Source organism: Anabas testudineus, chromosome 18 (genome assembly GCF_900324465.2).
Source record: "Anabas testudineus chromosome 18, fAnaTes1.2, whole genome shotgun sequence".
NCBI classification, from domain to species: domain Eukaryota; kingdom Metazoa; phylum Chordata; class Actinopteri; order Anabantiformes; family Anabantidae; genus Anabas; species Anabas testudineus.
The window spans coordinates 30,722,488-30,746,802 of NC_046627.1; the positions used below are offsets into that span (position 1 = coordinate 30,722,488).

At 38.7% G+C, this 24,315-nt stretch overlaps 1 protein-coding gene across 1 annotated transcript in view; it reads right to left on the reverse strand.

Annotated features, from left to right (window-relative positions):
- nat16 (N-acetyltransferase 16) overlaps positions 1-23,558 on the reverse strand; it is a 37,270-nt gene extending 13,712 nt beyond the window's left edge. Inside the window, exon 1 of the mRNA XM_026352435.1 lies at positions 23,377-23,558. The gene's annotated coding sequence lies outside the window, so the exon portion shown is untranslated. The remainder of the gene's footprint in view (positions 1-23,376) is intronic.
- Between the last annotated feature and the right edge of the window lie 757 nt (positions 23,559-24,315).

Consider the following 24,315-nt stretch of genomic DNA (forward strand, 5'->3'; position numbering starts at 1 on the left):
CCAGAGATCTACAACTCAGGTGGGTCAATCTGTCCATAGGACAACTATCAGTCATGCACTGCACAAATCTGAGCTTTATGGAAGAGTGGCAAGAAGAAAGCCAATGTTAAAGAAAACCACAAGAAGTCCCGTTTGCAGTTTGCCAGATGCCATGTGAATGACCAGGTGCTCTGGTCAGATGAGACCAAAATTGAACTTTTTGGCCTAAATGCAAAACTCTATGTGTAACACTGCACATCATTCTGAACACATAATACCCACTGTCAAACATGGTGGTGGCAGCATCATGCTCTAGGGCTGCTTCTCTTCGGCAGGGACAGGGAAGCTGGTCAGAGTTGATGGGAAGATGGATGGAGCCAAATACAGGGCAATCTTGGAGAAAAACCTGTTGGAGTCTGCACAACACTTCTAATCAGACTCAGCTTGAATTGTTTTGCAAGGAAAAATGGGCAAAGATTTCAGTCTCTAGATTTGCAAAGCTGGTGGAGACATACCCCAAAAGACTTGCAGCTGTAATTGCAGCAAAAGGGGGTTCCACAAAGTATTGACTCAGGGGGGCTAAATATTTTTGCACACTGCACTTTTCAGTTTTTTATTTGTAAAAAATAAATAAACTCATGTATGATTTTCTTTCTACTTCACAATTGTATGCCACTTTGTGTTGGTCTTTCATATAACATTCCAATAAAATATATTTATGTTTGTGGTCATAATGTGAGAAAATGTGGAAAAGTTCAAGGGGTATGAATACTTTTACAAGCCACTGTATAAGCACGTATTAATGAAGCTCCATCTTATCTTAAAGACCTCATAGTTCCATATTTTCCCAGGAGAATTCCATTCTCAGAGTAAAGGTCTACTTGTGGTTCCTAGAGTTTCCAAATGTAGAATGAAAGGCAGAGCCTTTAGCTATTAAGCTCCTATCCTGTGGAACCAGCTACCAGTTTAGGTTCAGGAGGCAGACACCCTATCTACATTTAAAACTAGGCTTACCTTTTTTTTAATAAAGCTTATAGTTACAGATGACTCAGGGGACTATGGACCATCTCTTAGTTATGCTGCTATAGGTTAGTCTGCTGGGGGACCTCTACTGTTACACTGAGTTCCTTTTCTCTCTCCTCTCCTCTCCTCTCCTCTCCTCTCCTCTCCTCTCCTCTCCTCTCCTCTCCTCTCCTCTCCTCTCCTCTCCTCTCCTCTTTCCATTCAAATGCTAACATTCCATGTCATTATCTTTGTGTCTTCTGTCTCCTGTAGTTGTGCTTCCTCTTCTCTGTCTCTCTCTGTGTACTTTTCAGTGTATGCCTCTGAGTCCAGTTACTGGCGCTACCTACCTGCCCAATGTTCTTGCAGCTTGTTGTTTTTTGTTGCCTGCTGTTCTTTTCTCTCTTTTCTTTCCACTCACCCCAACCGGTTGAGGCAGATGGCTGCCCACCCTGAGCCTGGTTCTGCTGAAGGTTTCTTCCTTTAAAGGGAGTCTTTCCACTCCACTGTTGCCTAGTGCTTACTCACATGGGATTGTTAGGTTTTTTATATAATTCTTTATACAATTATACTCTGTAAGGTCTTAAACGTTACACTGTAAAGTGCCTTGAGATGACTTCTGTTGTGATTTGGCACTATACAAACAAAAGTGAATTTAATTATATTGAATTGGATGCACCCATCATGCATAGTGCCTACTGTACAAGCCTGTGGGGGCAATGCTATGGGGTTGCTGCAGTTAGATGTCAGGTCTATATTCAGCAACATTATGTGCCCAAAAAAATAGGTCACCTGACTACCTGACTTTACTAAATGACCAGGTTATTCCATCAGTGGATTATTCCTTCTTTCATGATGGCCCGTACATATTCCAAGATGACAATGCCAGGATTCATTGGGCTCAAATTGTGAAAGAGGAGCATGACACATCATTTTCACACATGGATTGGCCACCACAGAGTCCAGACCTTAACCCCATTGAGAATTTTTAGAATATGCTAGAGAAGAAGATCTTGGCCAAAAAATGAATGCAACTGTGGATGGGAATAAATGTTGCGACATTGCAGAAGCTTATCGAAACAATGCCATGGTGAATTTGTGCCATAAGCAAAAGTTTAGTATGTGACTTTTTTTTGGACAGGTTGTGTATATTGACTTGGCGTTGGTTTCTAAAAGTAAAGCCACTAACAGGTCCAGCTGTCAATAGGAGAAAAAATTGCATAATATGCAGGCATCAGGAAGCCACTTTTACAATGTTGAAGACTGCCTGAATAGATGGAATGAGTGATAGTAAATATAAGCCCAAGGTACACAAGAAATTACATTACTAGTGTAAATGTGGATTTCCAGTCCAGTTTCTTGAGTCTATATAAGCTTGCATCCTGATTACCTAAGAAGCCTGGCTACTTGTGTACAAGTGTATGTAAATGCAGTGAATGTCCATGGACCACAGGTTATTTGATAACTTGAGAATCACTGTTGAGTCTAATAGCCTTTAATAAAAGCAGACCATCATCAGTTTTACTCCCATTATCGCAGTTTCGTCTACTGTGGGCAGTCATGTTGCCTCTTGTTTTGCTACTCTATCCGAGTGAGGCGTGTCCTGTTAGTGTCCTCCACTGCAAGAATCTCATGAGCTCAATTGTGCACACATAGTCACAAGAAAAAGTAATAGCACATGAATTGGTCATGAAATGTGATCTGATCTTCACTAAAGGCACAAATATCAACAATCAATATTTCTAAGCTGATAAAACACAAACAATTATGTTATATGTCTTCTGAACAAACCCATTAAACATACAGAGCGATAGTGGAAAAAGTAATGGCAATAAAATGCCTCTAATGTCACTAAATGCAAACTGAAGTCAGGTGTGAGTCATGTAAAAAGAGATCAAAAAGACCTACAGTCAAGAGTTGATGATTTGCATGTTCCTGGAAAGTGTTGCAGAGTAATCTTAAAGAATTTATATATTCATCAGTCCACAATACCAGATTAGTACCATTATCTGGTATTGTGGCTACTCTCCATAGAAATAGGTTCCCAACCAAGCTCAATGAGAGGAAAAAGAGATTGAGAGTAACAGCTAAAGACTGTAAGGGTTCAGACCACTACCAGGCACAAGAGGACCAACAGTATTTGACTATTTTTTAAAGGTTTAAGAGGGTAGAAAGATAATGAGGAAGATCTGGAGCTGAAAGGATGTAACGGACTGGAAACAGGTAATCATGGAATAATGAATAGTGGAGCCAAAACCCGGAAGATGGCAAGGAAGGTAATGGTGAGAGGTGAAGATTGCAGGGGAATGGAAAAAGAGGACAGTTGGTGTGGGCAGGCTGGCTAGAGTGGTGAGCAGCAGCTGATGCAGGATCTGTGAGAAACAAATACTGATGAAGGGATCCGTAGACAACTGTGAACCCAGAGGCAGAAAGAGAGTAAGGGCCAAAAACAATTTGAGTGACAGAAAACAGGTCACGGGGTCCAAACAGGTAGTCAGAGAGAGGCAAACAAATCCAAAAATCCACAATCCAAAAAGGTAATCCACAGAGACAGAAAACACGTCAGATCAGGAGACTGACTGACTTACAGGACAGGTCAGGCAGAGAATCAATGGTCAGAGGATTGGTCCAGGTTGGTAACAGGTTGACATAAGAATTCAAAAAACAGTTGGAGATGATCTGGCAGAGAACAAAGGGCTGCAGACCTGCTAATATGTGAGAGAGAACAGGAGAAACTGATCGGGTATTTAGAGACAGAGGCACAGAGACCACAGCCAGTCCATATATGGTCAAAACTGCAATTAAAGGCTAGAAACCGTGACAAAGACTTAGCTGCTAGGTTTCATTGGAGCTGGTTAATGTCATTTGTCAAAGACCACCTCGATGCTCCAAAGCACTAATGGGAAAATGTCTTGTGGACAAATAAAACAAAGATAGAATTGTTTGTAAAAAAACATGGAACACTTCATATGGTATAAAAAAGAAACGGTATACCATCATGAAAACACCATACCAACAATGAAGTATGGTCAAGGGAGCATCATGATTAGGGTCTGCTTAAGTGTCTCTGGACCTGGAAACTTTTTTTTTTTCCATTGTGAGGAAAATAATTTTCCAGAATATCAAGGTAAGCAACTGTGTAATGTCAGGATAACTGTCTACCAGATGAAGCCGAGAAGAAGCAGACAATTATAAACATCAAATTAAATCTACTACAGAATTGTTTCGGAAACACAAAATCCACCTTTTGAAATAGCTCAGTCAGAGCCTAGATCTTAACGTAATAGAGATGGTGTGGAATGACCTCAAGAGACCCGTTCAGACTAGAAGTCTTAAGAACATGTCTGAACTGAAACAATAGGATTTACCAAGAACAATGGTACAAGCAAATCTGCAGTTTAGGACTAAGGTATTTTTTAGGACTTTCCTAGAAACAATTTTAAGATAAAACTTATCTAACTTACTTATTAGTGAATGAAGCCCATTGTGTTTGTTGATATTTACGACTGGTGAAGATCAGATCACATTTCATGACCAATGAATGCAGAAAGTGACATTACTTTTTGTTGTGTCTTTACATTACAAAGGAAGGTTTAATTGGCCTGACAAGGTTAAATTATTGGTAGCACACATGGAGGAAACTGTGGGTCAGTTGATAGGGCAGTTGTCCATCAACCCTAAGATGAGCAGTGGAAGTCAATGAAGCCATAAAGCAATAGGAAAACAGGAAGAAAATAGAACTATACTGAAGTGACACTTCAACAGACAGAATGAAATCAAAGTCTTCAACATATAAAACAGTGCAGACAAGATTTAGCCACTGTATAGTTAGGTGGCCAAGGTGGGATGGCAACTCTCAAAAGTGTCAAGCAAACCAATTTTGAGGTAAAATCCACAATGTCTTCTTCCACTTCTTCAAATCAAGTACAACAATGCAAGTATCCCTCCAACAAACTGATTTGTCTTGGCATCAATCAGAGTTACTGATTTCAGTAACTCTGATTGTTACTCTGATTTTACTGAACTTGATAATGTTGATAACATGAATGTACAAGTCCATTCCAGATTCGTTCCATGTACATACGCCTATGACTACATCCATATTGTCCAAAGTTGAACTCTGCTACAAATAGTAAATGGTCTGCATTTATAAAGCACTTTTCTACCTCAAAGCTCTTTACACTGCTCCTTGTACACCTATTAACACACAACCACACACACACTGATGGCAGTAATGCCATGCAGCTAGCCTGACCCACAGGGGTTAACTTTGGTTTCTTGTCCACAGAAACTTCAACGTAGGATGGGAGGAGCCAGGAATCAAACCAATTAATGACTGGTGACCACTCAATCCCCTGATACACTGCTGTCTCAGGCTGCCTACAGAGGTGAACAAGTTCGGATTAAGGCATGTGAGTGATGGATTTATAATGTTCCACCGAGAGATGGAACAGAAAATGTGGCTAGCACTGGAGAGAAGGGAAGCCCAGGTCACTGCAAATATGGAGTCCAAAAGCATCATCAGACCCAAGGTGTAGACAGCAGAGGTGATTTAGCATACAGGTGCAAGACCAAGTAGATATCAATTAACGCAATATGTGTCAAATGCATATCTCATTTTAGTCCAAATAGTAGATGCTAATGCTAATGCATTGTGCATTGTAGCAATAACAAAAGATGAGGCTGGAAGAAAAAACATAAAAATATGCATAAAGGAAGTGCAAGATAGATTCCAAGCAGACTGTGAGAAGTATGAGAGGATGATATGGAGAGCTGCAAAGATACTGCAAAAAAACTTCCAATGCAATAGTCTTAAAGCTGGAGGAAGGTGCACAGAAGCCATACAGTATGTGAAATTGCAGTACTTATATAAAAATACAGGAGCTTGCAATATTTTGACCCATCCTGGTGTGAACAACCTGTCATGTTTGTCCTTTTCTCTCTCCATCAACTCTCTTAAAATGCACTCAATATCAAGATGTAAACTTGGATGAAGATTGTCATGATACTGAATGATTTTTTCACAATGTGAAAAGAGCACAATGCAGTGCTGCTGAATTGTTTCTCTGTGTGCAGGACACTTGCACTTGCAAAATACTTATTTATTATAATAAAAAAGTTCTTTCTTACTGTGTTGTTGTGTATGTATTTGTTTTATTATGAGCCTGTTTTAATGACCTGTTATGTGGTGCTTGTTTTAGCTAATGCTATTAAGAGATTGCAGTGTGTGTGTGTGTGTGTGTGTGTGGGGGGGGGGGGGGGGGGGGGGCTGGGATGGGGGACTTCTGCAGACATGCTAGACATGTTCCAATAATCTATCAATCAACCATGTGTGCCGTGAGGGTATTTGTAATGAAAACACAGTCTGGTCACAGCAGACACACACACACATACACACACGTCACGAATACTGGTATTTTTCCATCATGCTTTGATGCTTTGAGATGAGCTGTCAGGCTTGGCTGGGTAGTCTGGTCCTGCCAATGAGAGTGATGCTATTTTGTTTTTGTGTGTCTGTCTCCCGCCCTCTCTCACACACACACTCATTGATTCATTATTCTGCTATACACTCTCACATGCTCTTGCTTCCTTCCTCTCTTCAGCTGGCAGTGTACTCCACACAAATGGAATTTGGCACATTTGCAAAAGCTGTTAACAAATCCAAGTATGCTTCCTGAATATTGAGGTCTGCTCATTTATTGATGACTGTACTAAATAAAGGAGCTTTGGAGTAAAGGTATAAAAAGATACTCCATCACCATACTGTATATTGATGGTGAAAGTGTGATACTCAACACATGAGTGTGAATATGTTTTAAATTAGAAAATGTAACTTTCTAATTTGTAATTACAATTTGTTAACACACCAAGTTGAATTAATTTGGAGTATGCTACCAACTCTCTGGTTTGTCTCCATTTCCTCACAGACCAAAACACCAAAAAGCACCTGAATTATACAAAACTCAAAGGAACACACCATGTTGTCAGTAGATTATCCTGTTGATCAAGTGATGAGAACATGGACACCAAAATCATTCATATCTCCTGGGTAGTTCCTGGGCTCCATGCTCCGTGCCTCATACCAGTAGGCTCCATGCCGACCCAAACATATAAGCATACCACTCTGTTGCACGATTGCAGGCTCCATGTCAATTTTCCAACGCAGCCCCGCCTATACATGAAACAAACCATTGACACACAGGCACCAGAAAATGATTAGTTGGTAAATCCATCAATCATCAAGTTGTCTTATTTTGTTGCTATGAAAATAAGACAAAAAAAGACAAAAACTTCATATGCAGAAAAGGATGCTAATTTGCTTTATGCATCTTACTTACTTCAGCAATTATTTATGGTTTTGACTTAGGTATATTTACTTGATTACATAATTTCACAACCACCACTAAATTGTTTTGATATGTATGTTTTGATAAAATACATAGTTCTTAAATAATTAAGAACTATGGCGCTGGTCTGAGTATAGGTCTTAAACCTTAAAACCACTGTTGCAGCCATGTCAATTTGACTTTTTTTTTCCGAAATATATACAGACATGGAGAACATTGTTGGTACCCTTCAATTAAAAAAGAAAAATCTACTGTTATCACTAAAATAAATTGAAACTGACAAAAGTACTAATAAATAAGAATGTACTTAAATTAACTAATGAATGCGATTCAGCAGAAGCATTTAAAAAAAAATAAACTAATGACACTGGCCTCTACAAATATGATGGTACCTCTAGAAAAGATTGAAAAAATTGACTATAGGGACATTATAAACTAAAGTGTGTCCTGTCATTAGCATAAAGTGTGTTCAAACTTGACATATTGACAAGACATATAATGCAAATGGCAACTAAAGAGCCCAGAACAGCTTCCAAAGAGATCGGAGGTGAAATCTAAGGTCAAGATACATCAGTGTCAGAATGCACAGTTTGAGTTAAAGTGGACTTAATCGGAGATGACCTGAGGATGACTTCACTGTTGAAAGCAAATCATAAAAAGTCAATCAGCTCTATGTTTACAGATGCAAAAATAAAGAATGCAAAGAAAAGGACACTGTACCCACTGTAAATATGGAGGAGGCTTGGTTATGTTCTGGGCTGCTTGGCTGCATGTGCCACAGGTTGTCTTGAATCTGTGCAGGGTACAATGAAATCTCAAGACTATCAAGACATTCTGGAGCGAACCATGCTGCCCAGTGTCACAAAACTTGGTCTCAGTCGCAAGACATGGTCCTTCAACAGGATAATAACCCAAAATACACAGCCCAGTGAGCCAAAATACCTGTTGCAGAAGTCTTATTGAGAGTTACAGATATCACTTGATTGCAATGATTGCCTCAAAAGGTTGTACAACTAAATATTAAGTTAGGGTATAGCTATGTCAAAGTCAACAATTAAGGGAAGACTTTACCAGAGTAAATGCATGTCTGTCCAGCCTCATATTTCAATCAATTTATACACAACTTAAAGATATTTTGTTGACAAGAATGGGATGGAAAGACAGAAAATCCTGAAAACATAATGACTCCAGGCACGGTTGCGACTGGTGAGGAGCCAAAGCCTGAACAGTTCTGAAATCACAACCTATGGCCAGATGAGACCATCACCCTGTAGCAGAAAGATGGCAAGAGAAGAGTTTGGAAAGGAGAAGCGTGATCTGAAGCACACCACCTCATCGGAGAAGCATAGTGGAAGTTGTCTTATGGTACGCACATTACATTAGTGATGATGTGGCTGCTCATAAAAGCAGCAGAATGTATTAGGAAATGTTTGAGGATACATTACAGTATCTTATGGAAGTTTTCCTTACAAGTTCCTCTGTGGCCATAATGTTACTAGCAAGGGTCGACCCTACTCTGCCTCTGATTGGCTGGTGGTCGTTACCCTCATTGGTCCAGTTTGTTTAGCTTAGGGTTAGAGTTGGCCAATCAGAGGGCAGGCTGGGGACAGATGCAGGTGAGAGGACCGCCTTGATGAGAGGACTGACGGTTTGGATTTACACTTAAATTATGACACTGAAAGAGCGTGGTGACAAGTTAATGAAAATGCATTAGGCTGGCAGTGCTTTTCCTGTCACATTTGAATAAAGAGACCACAAATCTATGGAAATATAAAAGGCTACTGATTTAACTTTTATTTATACCATTTAATCAAAGAAACTGAGGATTGAATGGGCACTTTTTGTCACGATCCCCTTTTGCTCCTGGCCTAGTATATTTTTTTCTCTCACTCTCTCTTTCTCTTTCTCTCTCTCTCTCTCACACACACACACACAAACACACACTCCTGTGGCTCTCCTCCCCAGCAACTTCCTGCTTTGCCAATTACAAAATGTTTTTCCATTTGAATAAAGAGACCAAAAAACCCATGGCAATATGAAATGCAATTGATTTAGCTATTATTTAAACTTTTAATTAAATAATTGAATTGCCACTCTTGGCAATGAATTGCCAATTGCAGAATGCATTTTCAAATTGTATGGCAAAATCACATATTGAATTGCCACTAAATTATGACACTGAAAAACTTCTATAATATCTTACTGACTGGTGCTTTACACTGCAAATGCACAATAACTCAAAGCATGCTGTGAAAGCAACCCAAGACTTTATTAAAGCAAAAACAGTTTGACAATGATCAGTCAACTGACATAAATTGAATTGTTTCACTAAAGTATAACCTGCAGGACTACTATCGGGAAAAACTCAGCACTGACACTGAAGTATAAAAGCTATTGTTTGCTGTCAACCCATTGTGATAGCATACAGAGACAAAATAATCACAATAATGTTGTCGCTGGCCAAATGTGGCCCTGACTATACAGATGCGGCTTAGCCTTAAGGTGTTAAAACAATATTAAATCAAAATTATTTTTAAATACTTTACTGTAGATGCCAGTGCATTAAACCTACCATAAAAACGATTTGGCTTTCAGTTGCAATTTCCCCTCATGGAGAAACTTAGATACAATGTGTGCTAAATTTGAATACCATTTTAATCCCAACAAAAATTACCTTAATGTAACCTAAAAGTCAATAGCTTCCATGTTGAGCGAGACATGTCAATACTGTTTCTCACTCTAGAGCTGCATGTTTAATAGGTAACAGTCAATTATGCTGTAATAAAGCTGAATAAGTATTACAATGGATTCAAATGAAGTCAAATCCCTTTTGAAATCCACAGCAATTTAAAACAAAATCAGTATCACACAAACATAAATAATGATGACAACTGTTCCTATAAGCACATTTGTTTAACTTGGATTTCACAGCTTTGTGCAGCCTTTTACTTTTACTGTGACATTTTAATTTAAGCTTGTGTTGACAAGAGATTTCAGAGGGATAACCCTCAACATCTGTCACAACTTAATTCCCAAAAACACTGGTTACATCTAAGTAAACATGAGGCATGAACAGCTGTAAGTAACAGACCAAATAGGCTACTGCCTACAGTGAATTTAGTAGAGTGGAAAGGATGATAGAAATAATCTTTTCTAATCTTGCTGTATGTAGATGTACTGAAATATTTCAAGCTCAAGATGATTTACTGTCACTCAGTTCTGTCAACATGTCAGTGTTCCCCACAGTCTATAAAGTATCAATAAACTGCGCTTTTATGTCAAATGCTCTTGCTTTGCTTGACTTGCTTGGCTTGACTCAAGGATACAATTCACCTCTCACCCTTATTTCTAAACTGCAAAATATTTTTTGAAAATCTGATCATAATTTATGCTTTAGTTTATAACATCTTTGGATTGCGTGGGGAACGTGCCCATAGCAAACCCATGCAAAAATAAGCTGAACATGCAGAAGTCCACACAACAGGCTGGCAGGTTAGAATTCAGAAGCTGCTTCCTTTGCGGCATCACAGCTAAACACCAGCTTTCTAACTGTTTCCTATTAATTAGCAAGCTCATTAAGTTCAGAGTTAAATTAAGAAACTCTGTGTCCCATACTGTACACTTATAGTCCGGAGCTGTTTTCTCATATGAACTATGGACATTGTCTGGAGAATCAAGTCCAGTCATTGTCCAGAGTTTCCTTTTCAGACATGTAGCACACAACAGCAGATGATCTGAGTCAGACACATTCTCTTTTTGGAAATACTCGGTTTAGGTGATGGTTGGTGCATGGCATGCAGGAGACACAAAAATTACACTGTGGAAATCAATGTTTTGTTTACAGTACATCAAAACAGTGTCTGTCACGTGATTAGAACTAAAGGAGAGAAGTGTGGTACAGAATTAGAGAGTATAATAAATATTTTCTGTGTACATATTTAGTGGATTGACTGAAAGGTAACACAGGCTTGCTCACTGCAAATTCTCCACTATTACCTGCTTGGGCATGAGTCAGAGGACTTTCTGTGTGCGTCTCAAAAGATGGTTTCTGTGTATTTGATAGGCGATTTATGTCATTTGTTTATTTAAAAATCTAGTTCATTAACCTTATGTGACAGTTGCTTATTTGTCCCGATCTACGGTTTATTGTCTGCCGAACGTGTGGTGTTTATGAATTTAGAAATGTTTCCTTGTGGTAAGGAGAAAGCACAGTGTAATGTTAATAAAATAATGGGTAGTTGGTTGCTGCACAGGATGGTTAATTATTAATTTAATAATTATTCCTTTGCTTTACCTATTTGGTTAGGGTTTTTACCTAATTACCATCCAGAGATGCAAATAAATGTTGTGACAATGTTGTGACAATGCAGAAGCATTTCGAAACAATGCCATGGTGTATGCATGCCATAATCAAAACTAAAGGCGGCCCAAAATATTACAGTGAGTGACTTTTTTTTGGACGGGCAGTGTACAAAGACATGTCTGAGGAAGAACTCGAAGACTGCTACAGTAAGCTTACATTGGTGGCTAAGAAAGTCATGACAAGTCCAAGATTTAGCCAGACACAGAAGAAGCTCTGCGAAGGAGTGGAAGGTATAGTCTGAGAACACAGTCACATAGTCTGTGAACATGCCACTGCTATGTGACCTAATGGCAACCAGGAGGAGTAAGACTTAATACTTAACCATCTGCAAAGGAAGTGCATGGCTGATGAAAACAATGGATCTAACCAGATAAACAGGAGGATCTTCAGGAGTTCCCAAAACTGATTTCCCTAAAGGCAGACTTCATAAGAGTAAAGGTCAAGGAGGATACTGAGGAGCAGATGATGATCAACTTTCCCATGACTATGCAAACACCTGTCATTTAGTCATTTGGCAGATGCATTTGGCGGATCAAATTCAAAGATTCAAATTCCTAGATTTGCTGGCAACAAACAGGATTTTCACAGGTAGATAAAGGAATGGGACACACTGCAGAAGCAAGGTGAGCCAACTAGCTCAGAAGAGGTGAAAATGTTTTAGTTATTAACTAGCCTGGATGATAAAATCAAAAGAGATCTTCATTTTTAATTTTTGTTTTCAAATGCCACATCCAGGGCCTTCAAAGTTGTTAAAGAGCATCCAGGATTATTAGAAGAAAGTGGATTGCATGAAGTGCCAGTAACTGATGATGCTGCTGGAAGTCACAGGTAATGCTAGGCAAAAAATTGGTACATTGATTGACTTGGCTTGAGACAAATAATATCACTCACAAGCCTGCAAAAAAAAAACTAAATCTCAGAAGTGAGAAAATCACACTTATTGTTGCTGGAATTGGTGGGTTCATGTGGAAATCAAATGGTACCTTCTCAAGACCAGAGTAAAAATACCAAAAGACACTCTTAAATTCCTCTTACCTAAATCCCATCAGTTGATTTGCTGTGAGTTAATTAGCATTGCAGATGTCTATAAGCATGTGACAGCAAATTAGTTGCAGAGATTTTTTGTTCCATTAGATGAATTTGGGAGAACCAGAGAAATACGTTTGCTCATAAGCCAAAGAGAAGGACAGTTAGCCCCCCAGGGAATCAGTCAATCAATGTTGGAGACATTGTGCTGTGTGATGGACCACTAGAAAAGACAGTTAGAGACACTCTTAAGCTTTTTAAAAGTGTTTTTTAGCCCATACATCTAAAACACATTTTGCAAGGTCAATGAGAATGGCTGTGAAATATGAAAAAGTGGTTGGTGGAAGGTTGGGGAAACTTCAACAAAACAATCAGACTAACATATGGTTCAGGGGTCAAGTACATCAACCACTAATTGCAATTTCCTTGAGTAGTGGATAGGACAGTATTGGTACAGCATGCTTTCCAAAATGTGTGAGCTGTCGCTGTGGAGTCTATCAGCAAGAAAATAAAATAAATTACTCTTGCAGAAGTAAGGGAACTTCAACTAGTAAGAGAGGACCTCACCTACTGTATGTCATAGGTGGCAGTCACAGCAGTGAACCACATTGGCATATCAGAAATCCTTGGGTTCTCCTCAGATTCAGGGCTGGAATATACACAGCTCTGGGAGATAATAAAAATAAAATGTATAATTCAGTTTGCTTGGAAGAAAGAGAAATGCACCTGCACAGATTCTTCTGGCAAGACTCAGGATGTGGAGGTGTGGAAATATGCAATCACAGAAGTAAACATTGAAGACAAGCCAGAGGGCTGCATTGCACAGTTTGCAGTGTGTGAGACTGTTAACCTCCCCTTTTTTAAAGAGAAGCAGTGGATACTCCACCGTGATGGTTACACTGATGACATTCTCAAATCTCTTAATGACTTAAGCCAACTGAAAACTATTATTGAAAACATAGAGCTGATCCTGAAAACTGGGGAATTTGAGCCTTCACCATGGATCTTTTCAGGGCACAGTGGGAGTAAGGAGCACAGTAATGAGGAGGAGAATACTAAAGCAAACACTATGGTCATGCCTAACCAAATGTGAGATGGTGATAATAAGGCACTTGGTCTGGGCTACTTGGTGGAAGAAGACAAACTTTATGTCATGACTGTAATTAACTTCTCAGAGAAGAATGCGGCTTGGCCAAGATCTCTTACAAGGGCAAATTAGAGCCCAAACACCAAACCCCCAGACGCTGAGAGAAGTAGCCACTACCCAAGTGTCAGGATTTGTGATCCAATTGGCTTTGGAACTCCTTTTACGCAGAAGGAAGCTATCCTGCAAAAAGCATGGTGTGTGGAACAGTTTTTGCAACAAGCCTAAAAAAGTACATTGAGCTTCACAGTCTAATCCAAGTTGAAACAAACAGTCCTTTGTGCAATTCTAAGGATTCAAACTAATCAATTATGAAACTTTCTTTCCAAATAGGATCAGGGAGATTCAAAGCAGCACAAGGATCCAAGATTGGTGGAAGCTTCCTGGTTCATTACAACATTGGTGATGTGATCACAAGAGAAACCAGTCCTCAGAATCTGAATAAAGACTAGACTAGACTGGAAAAAATGGGTCAGAATCTTTAAGTTTGTTGGAAGACGAGTGGCCAATTAAGAGAGCCAAAGAATTAGCAGCTACTGCCAAGGAATGCATTAATAAATTAATAAAGGAAATTGAAAAGAATTTGTTGTTGCTCTAATAAGGACCAAGGCAAAGGAATAGGAACAAAAACAAAACAGAACCAACATCAAACAAACTGGAAGAGGCCATCTGCAGTACCAGTTATGCAAAACGTAGTAGACATTAAACACTTCAGTGGTTTATCCTGACTGGTGAAAACAGTCGAATAGATTTGGAAAGCAGAAAAAATATTGTTAACAGGGCACTCAAGAATCTTGAGTATCGAGTGGGAGGTGTTGGATCAAACTAGAAAGTTCTAGGGTATTTTAAGGGACCTTGAAAAAAGGATTTGGGGCTAACATAGTACATAGACCAGCAGAGAACCAATTGACGATCAGTAAGTGCACCAGAAGCATTTAAAACCAACTAAAACTAGAGCCAACATATGTGCCCTGTAGACATCTAAATAAATCACTTTACAATCTGTATTTCTTTAGTTTGCACTGCAAGAAGAAGAACTCTCAGTGTGTCTCTCTCACTCCTGAGCACTGTCGATCAACTCCTACAACACTAATAAAAAAAGAGCTCAGGAAGTGGTCTTTTCTGTCTCCATCCATTTAAAACCTGTGAACCATGCTTCCAAAAATCAGCCCAAACCAGAGGAGATATCAGATTGTGCACCTGCTGCATGGATACTTAGATTTCCAGTAACCAGGTTTCTTGAATGCATGGGTATATACCATCACTGTGCCTAAACTAAACTGTGATGTTTCCATTGTAACCAAGCATTTATGATTGTTGTCAGGACTACAGTTCTAATATCCAGCTGCCATGGGGAAGGGGTGGTTTTTCTTCAAATAAAGTAAAATGCATTATGTTATGAACTCTCAACAAATATTTACGCAATTAATCCGCAAATTAAAAAAAAGATTTATTCATATTGCACTTACCACAGTCCGCAAACTGCCATCATCAGAAGCATTACCACACAAAGGAAGTATTACATTTTGCAACACTCAATGAAACCATTCACCACATGTTCTTAAAGGTTTCAGCCTGCCACCTGTACGATGTAGCATTTGACATGAATAATCCATTATCTGAGACAGTGTGCATTATTCAAAACAGGTTACTATAGGCTTACCACTAGCAGTGCTTGATATGTTGTCAGGTGCACTTGCCTGATGAGCTTTTGGTACAATGTTGTTCCCCTTTTAGAGACACGAAACACTAATATAAAGATTACTTGTGTTGTTAAATTGATTTGGGAAGTTTAAATGTTCTGGCTTTGTATAATCAACAAAATAAGAATGTAGTAGAAATACACACAACATGAATTATCAGTTTGTTACTCTTATGAGTATTTCTGACAGTAGGACAGTGTATGTGTTATTTAGCCAAAACAAAGTAAAATGCGTGGAGCTTCATAGTAATGAGAAATACAATATATAGCCTTGAATACATTCACATTACTTGATAATGAAAATTATTATTATTAACTATAATTATTATTATTTGGCCTCAGTGTGCACAAAAACATAAATGTCCAACTAGTCCAATTTTACCTTAAGAGGTGCAAATGTATAAACTGGGTTTTCTTATAACTGTTTGTTTTGTATGAATTTTGTTTCAGAAATCCAGAATCTAATGCAAATGCAGTGAATGCTAGTGGTTATAACTGCTAGCGCTGTTAAGTTATTCATGTGGGTTATGCAAAGGAGAGGATGGACGTGGGGATGGGGGGTGATTACGGGTATGTTATTACACCCAGAGACAGCTGCAGGTGTAATCTATGACAAAACAGTTAAAGGGAGAGGTAAGGGGATGGCAGATAGGAGGATTTATGTTTTGCATTTTTGTGTCTCCTCTTTCTAATCAGTGAGGACCAGTGAGTGAGACAATGATCACTCCGCATACACACTGAGCCCTATTAGACTTTAGAGTAGTTCATCACAAAACCTACAGTGAGTGCAAGCAGTCGAACTGCTCAGGCTGACAACATTCTTGTCCACCCTGGCCTATTACCCTTGTCTCCATCTCCTCTGAACCCTCCTCCTACCCCTCTCTTGACCTTTCACCTCCTTCTTCCTTTCTTCTATTTTAAATCTAACCCTTCTCCTCATTTCCTAAATAGCTACTAGCCTCATTCACACTTCCGCCTCCCCCGAGCCTCCTCTTCAGGTCCTCTCAAACCTCCCCTCCCCCCCTTTTCTTCCCAGCCTTTCCTACCATCCCCCTCACCCTTCTCTCCTCCTCTACTAAATCTGTGCCTCCCTTTTTTTCCCTCACTTGTCCTCCTCCCCCAGTGTCCCCTCAGCACCATCGCACATATACAGACATTAATCTCCACAGTCCTCTTGGTAGGATACACTGGTCATGTATTTGTGCATTACAATGTAAGACAATTCCAAAAAGTGTTTGTTAAATAAATAAAAGCTATATTATTTCCCACGTTGTTATCCAGGGGCCCATTTCACCAAACCTGTAACAGCAAGCTGTGATTTGCATATTAATGAACTGCAATCATAAAATGTTACCTCAAGTTAGCTTCCTTAGTTTTTCTTAGTTGTTTTAAAATTTAATTATCTGATGATTTCTAATATTAATGTGAGCGTTTTACTCATTTGGTGTTTATATATTGCTCGCAAATTTATGTTTGTATAATGTGATGAAACCCCTATTCTTCATAGTGAATCTTTATTCTTTGAGTCTTTTCTCTTTCTTATAAATGAAAGCAGAACACAAATCCAGTACACTTTCTTACCAGGCCCTTGAAGTTTTTTTTTATCATATTTTAGCTCCTTATCACAACACTCAGTAACACCACTTTATGCAGCTTTTCTAATTCTGTAGTAAAAATGTAGGAATGCAAAAACACTTATGGGTAATTGGTGCAAAATGCATAAAGGAGCTGAAAGTTAAAGTTTAGTTCTGAATACTTTTATGGCCAACAGACACTAACAGCACAATTGGGCTATTAACAAGTCCCAATGCAACAATCTGGGCATAAAAACTGTAATAGTCGTAATAGTCTATGTTAATGTCTTTTATATACAGTCCTTGAAAGTCAATACAATAAGACCTCCATTTTTAGTTATAAGTTATTTCCCTATAAATAGTGTTGTACCCTTCACAAAGAGGCTGGACCTGATGTCAGCTGTCACTGGGTGGTAAACGAGGTACATGCTACACAGGCTGCTTGTCTATCACAGCACTGACATGACTCAACCAATCAGAAATTCTCATTTCAGATGTGAGCTGGAGCTGATATTTCACATGATGTTATCAGGTCACATCACATTTCAATGTCTGCCATATTTTGGACAGTTGTCCCAAACATTTATCTGTTGTTCACACGGCTCTGCAGATCTCAGGTACTGGCATGTATGTCGTTCTATGAAGAAGACATGCTCATTGATGCATATTTAGGGACTGAGAACACTTTCATGTGTAAACAGTACTAATAAAGAGTTTTACTATGACATCTTCCTCACAATCTACAATTACTTTAGAGAAAATGGGTAGTTATTGTGGTGTTGTCGGCTGTCAGAACAGTCAATGCCAGTGAGGGACATTATTTCAACGTTTTTCTGCTGATTGAGAGAGACAGCAGAAGGGATATATATGTCAGATCACATTTAAGAATGTCAGTAAACATGCCAAGAGAAAAAAGATATGGGTCACTAACTATGTCTTTGTCCACATATATGTGTCTGCTTTCACCAGACAAACGACCGGAGTTCAGTCTGTTTGCTGTCATGATAAACTGTCCAACCACTTATCAAGCCACATTTGTCAGTGCAGCGGCCATGACACGTCCACTCAAGAGTCCACTGAGTGACGATTCCCACGCTACAGGAAACAAAGTGGCACATTCCCAATGGTGGCTAAAACAAAATATCATGTTACTGGCTAACGTGAAAACCCTCTATAGGGTTGAAGGGATGCCAAAATGAAGAATACATATTGTCCATTTGCTTCTGTTCTATTATGCAATCTATCAAGTGTATTACTCACATTTTGTATGCCCAAAAGCCTTGTAACACCGTAAAAATTACTGCACCAAACACTTCAGAGGGGACATGAACAGACAGTGGAAGCAAACTACAGGTGGGCTGACTCTAACAGAAAAGGATGTGTCATTAGTTGTTACTTTATTCTATTTTAAAGCACTTTACATGTGACAAAGTATGCTGAATGATATGCTGCCATTGCCTGTATGACCAGGCACTCACGGTCTAAGATCTCTACTGATATGACAAATGAAAAAGCATGACGAAGTGTAAAAGTAAGAACAGCAACAGAACATGATATTAAAATGACTTGTATTAATTATGCAAACTTTTTAACGTTGTCATGAGGTAGCAAATCCAGGTATTTCGATAAAGGTAGCAGCTGTAAATTCAGATGTTTGCTGCTGGATTGACACACTTAATAAGTAAAAAGCTTATTTTAATACAACCAGTCCTGGTGCCTGGGGTCCCAAAATATCTAGTAATGGCCCTGAATGCTGCACATATGAAGACAGGATGGTAAATTTAATAAGCATTCATATATTCACAAGTGGATAATATGAAAGACATACAAAATTCCATAATATAAAGGAGTATTTATCATGTTGTTCTGATGATTAATGCAATAATGCCTCCATGCTTTCAATATTAAATACAAAACTGTCAAAAGACATCAGATCACTTCCAGACCTCTCTCTCCCTCTTTTTACCTCACTTTCTCACTCTCTCTATCTCCAATTGTTATTAGAGTGAGAATGAGTCACCATGTAAAGGAAAAGCACATAGGAGGAGATATATGGTGATGATTATACATTTAACAACAATAAGAATGCAAAAAAGTATTTAAAATAAACTATGTAAAAAAATAAACAATAAAAATAAATATTAAATTACTCTGTACAATATACCTATTGTAATATATGTCATCACAAGTTCATGATGCCCTTTCTGTAACAATAGAACTGATCTGACTTTGTGCTACCTTATAATCATCACAACATGAAAACTGGAAACGTCTGTACTTTTAGCACACACAAGTCCTGAAAACAACTGGCAGTACTCTTTTCATGAAGAGCCTTTGGAACTCCATTAGGGATGAATCATAAGCTGAGGGAGAAAAAAAGTAGATCACCTTTACTGGTATAGCACTGACTCACCTTTGAAATGAAACATAGAGACTTACTGAAACTCCTAGCTTTGCAATGACGTCTCCTTTCTTGCTACCATCCATCACTAAGTGTAAAATATAGAAACATGAGCAATTTAGGTTCTTGACTATTCTGAATTTAGCAATAACACAGTTTAAAGTCACACCTGTATCTACTATATCTAGCAGTACTACTTCTGTATGATGGAAGGGGTCTCAGGCCAAGGGTCTACACACACTGCAGCATCTGTCCCTATATGATCTGTAGTATCCCCAAAAGCCTAGTAACAAATGCTTGTTATATCCTGAGTAAAGATGGTAATGTTAGCTTCTTGTTACTTCTTCAGTTTATATGCTTATATTACACATGTGGATGTTTGTACCCATTAGAAATTAACACTTACTGTGCACAGTGGGATCTGTGTCTGGTGGCAGCAGGAGAAGCTGCAGCTGACAGTAAAACTGATGAAGCAGCTGTGTGTACTGAATGAGCCACACCAGCTGTCAGTCTCACATGGTACTGAATGGATGTCCCAACATGGGCATTAAATGACCAAGAACATAATACTCCTGTCTATTTGTTTCATTGCTAAAAGTCACGCTGTATGTAAAAGAAGCAGAAAACATCAACTCACAGAATGTGGGCAGCCCAGGCTCATCAATACTTACTATTTTTATTTCCTGCTCTGTGGCAGGAACATGTACCTTTTGTGACATTATCTGACATGTGAAAATGAGCCATGTTCAAGAATGTATTCAACTTTCTCCTCAGAATTACTACCCTTAGGTCTTGTAAAACATTAAAATTTAGCATTTACTTGTGAAATGATAATGTTTATTAACATTGCAAAAAACAAAACAAAACTACATATTAAACATCGCCATGAATTAACATGCATGTTAACATGTTAGCTCTCTGCACTATAACATACTAATGCTAGTGCTTTGCTTTCGCATTTCAGCTAAACAGTAACAGCACGACAAGAGAATGGCAAAAATCTAAAACATCAAATTGCGACCTCTCACATGACAGTAATTGTATCCGTTTTTAGCAGATACAAAATGGTCTATTAAAATGTGTAGTGTTAATACTGGTTTTGGATCAGTTTTAGCACCAGTCTGTCAATATTTTTGCAGGCTTTCTACATATTGTACAGTAGAGATAGCCATCAAAAAGTGTTGTACAAGTGTTTTTGTTTAGCAGCTTGTAATTGCAACCTGTCCTGACATGGTATGACACTGTTTTTATGCCTTGTGTGATCAAGGTTAGAAAGCCTATTGTCATTGTCATTTGTGACATGAGACAACTCATAATCACATATGCAATGAGTCCCAAGTATGGATTCAGTTTCATGTTTTGTGTACTGGTACAAATTAAGCTCTGGGGTCTAGCTGCCTGATTTGAAAAAGAGAACTCTAGATACAGAAAGATAGCTGCAATCTGCGTCCTTCATCTCAGCATAAGGTGTTTTTGATTTGCTGTCAAAATTAAGTATAGCAATGCATACCCTAGAGAGTTGGAGCTGATATGCTGAGTTTTAAGCATCCTAAAAATGTACAGAAGATACCCCCACCCCCCACCCCACCCTAACCCGACACTGGTATTTCTGGCCTTGCTAGTGATACAGATCTAAGAATGGAAAAGTTATGATTCCATTTTTAATCCAACTAACAAATTTGGTTGATGATGTATAGAGTGACACCTTAGATTTTACAGGTTCTACATTTTCATCTTTTTTTTTCTTCTAGGATGACAGAAAGTGGTAGAAGTGCGGAGAAATTATTCATCCCTTTCTAAATGTGTCTTTATTCCTAATTACACCTGGAAGCAGTATACATTAAGCTTAGACTAGTCACCTAAGGCTATTCTCAAATCACAGGTCTTAATGGTTAATCCATGACAAATGCTTTATTAATTTTACTCACGTTTAACCTTTTTGTGTAGATGGTTAACATTTAAGTCTGTAAGGGATATGCATCATGCATCCAGCTATAAGGTCAGATTTACCATAGATATTAGCCATGGAAAAACCTTTTCTGTAAGTGTCAAACATTTTTTAAAACTTTCTCAACTTTCCACTTACTGTCACGTTTGTTATTCTCCTCCTTGTTTATTTTTACTGCACTATGATGTTTCAACTCTGAATGATGGTGACAGAAGATATGCACGTGAGCAAAGAAGTGACCACATGAATTCTGACAGTTGTGTAGTCAGAGAGCGGATGTGAATTGGAACTAGCACCACATATGAAAGTTGTGTGAAAATCAAGAAAGTGAAAAGTGAAAACAAGATTTGGTTTCCTCATACATCTTGACAAATCTCATCTGAGTCACTTAGGGGAAAAAATATCTAATTTGACCAAAAATGTGAACGTGGCTAAAGAACCAAATATTGGTCTCTATGCTGACAGGCTACAGTATATACGCCACTTAAGGCATCTTACGAGTAGGCAAATAATTACTTATGGGAACAGATGTTAAATATTTTAGCAAACACAGCTTTATGACAACAAGAGAAAAATAGGAAACAATATACATCACAAGCTCACTGTGGGGCTTATGGATCATGTTCAGGCAGGATGAGGCACGAAACCAACACTAGTGTCTCTGGCTGACAAAAAAGAAGTGCATAGAAAGGGTAAAGGCCCATTTAAACAACCACATTCCTAATTTTAAAAAATGCCTACTTTAGTGAAATACGTATTGATCTCAGTCAGAAATATGTTCTGGATCAGCATAAGACCCGCTGACTAATTTAAAAAACCTCCCAATTAGCTGCAGGCCAAGTCCTCTTTAATACCTGGCATCTATAATTAGGTGCTTGTATTATTTTGTCCAAATTAACAGACACACAAAATCTGATCCAACATAGTGTTGTAATAGCACATCTGTACGAAAGAAATGAGATCAACACATGTAAAAAATCTATCACAAAATGTATCACACAAAATAACAAATGTTAACATTTTCTAGAGCTTAAATAATTAAAATATTGATTATGTATGGAGTTGTTATATATCACGCGAAATGTTAATCATTGTCTGCTATGCAGCTCCTGTACCGTATATATATATATATATATATATATATATATATATATATATATATATATATATATATATATATATATATATATATATATACATATGTATGAGGAGGAACACATAAAAACGGAAACACCTTTATTTTACTGGAAAAGTTACTTTAAAGTAGTTAGCTGATTCAGTTTGTGCCAGGTCACAAAAATAGGCCTGGATCCCAGGATAAGCCTGCTGACTTGCTTGGAAATATCTCAGATAACGCATCTTCATCATCCCTAGGCAGGTGGCTCTGTTCGCTTTCTGTTTTGTCCAAATTTAGCCCACAGGGACGCAAACCTGTACGAATATCAGTCATCATCAATGGGATTAAATAAAGCACATGTATGAACGGAACCTGAACCTTGTAGCATCTTAAAAGCATTCCAGCAGTGTGTTCAGGTGGCGACGCAGGGAAAACGGCCTTTTCATCTAGTGCTGTGCTGTATGCGTGTCGTCATTAGTGCACTGTGAGAACCGAGCACATGAAAAAAGATTGGACTGTGTGATCATTACTACTGAGAAGCATACACCACAGTACAAAATTACCACACAATACCAGTGGAAATAAAAATAAAATCAACAATAAAAACCAATACGTCACAACGACCCCAGCGGACCTATCACCGCACGCGCCCCGTCGCCGATCTCCAGATATTGGAGCCTGGTAAATTTCCTTCACGCACACCTATAGGACAGCACTGAAGCATCGTTATCTAACCGACCCCGCTCTCAGAGCTCAGGCTCTGCGAGTCTTACCGCGGGTGATGTCTGCGGTGATGTCCTTGGCGTCGGTGTTTGGAGGAGACAGAATGGTAGCTTAACCGATGTCCGCGATGATGTAGCTACGTGCTGCAAACTCCCAGCCTAATGAATGGAAGACAGACAGAAAGACAGACAGACAGACAGGGCGATCTGTCGGTGATCCACTGGCGATCGACACGAACCACAAGCTCCGCCCTCCCCAGTTCTTACGTCATGCCTCCATACTGGACTTTGTGGAGCGGCTCAGCATCACCGCAGTCCACCCCCTGCACTCCATATGTGCGTGTGTGTGTGTGTGCGCGTTGTCGGTATCAAAGGGACGTGCAGAGACTTGGGAGCAATTGGGTAATAATTACTGACTTATTTTTATTGTATTTCAATATAGGCCTAACAAATTGAAATCATAAAAATTATGTATTCTGTATGTTTAATATTTTCCCTAATATTCTTTTATTTACTGTTTATTTAGTGACATTTGTCTTTGCATCCTCGTTTTGTTTCTAAATGGCCGGAACAGCCAGTGTGTATGCTCCTCTGTGTTTAGGTCATTAGTTGAAAGGATGGTGTATATGGTGGTGATGATGGTGTAGACCTGGAAGAGGCAGTTGGTAGATGACTATCGGAATGGCCAGTACATAGCAGAAGGAGGTGACGGATCAGAGAGTGAATTATGTAGCCTAAGTAGGTTGCAGGAAGGATGAAGGCTGGAATACTGTTAAGACAGACAAGAGAGACAAAGGCATACCAAAACAGAGCTAGCTAATTGGAATACCAAACTAAAGAAACTGACATTGCCCACAATGTAGCAGCAACAGGAAGACAGGCTGAAGAGCACAAAGTAATCATTAAATTAGTTCAAGAAAGTGTGTTGTTTAGCATGTGAAACCCTACCACACACACATCACATTACCAAGTAAATAAATAGGCTGGGAG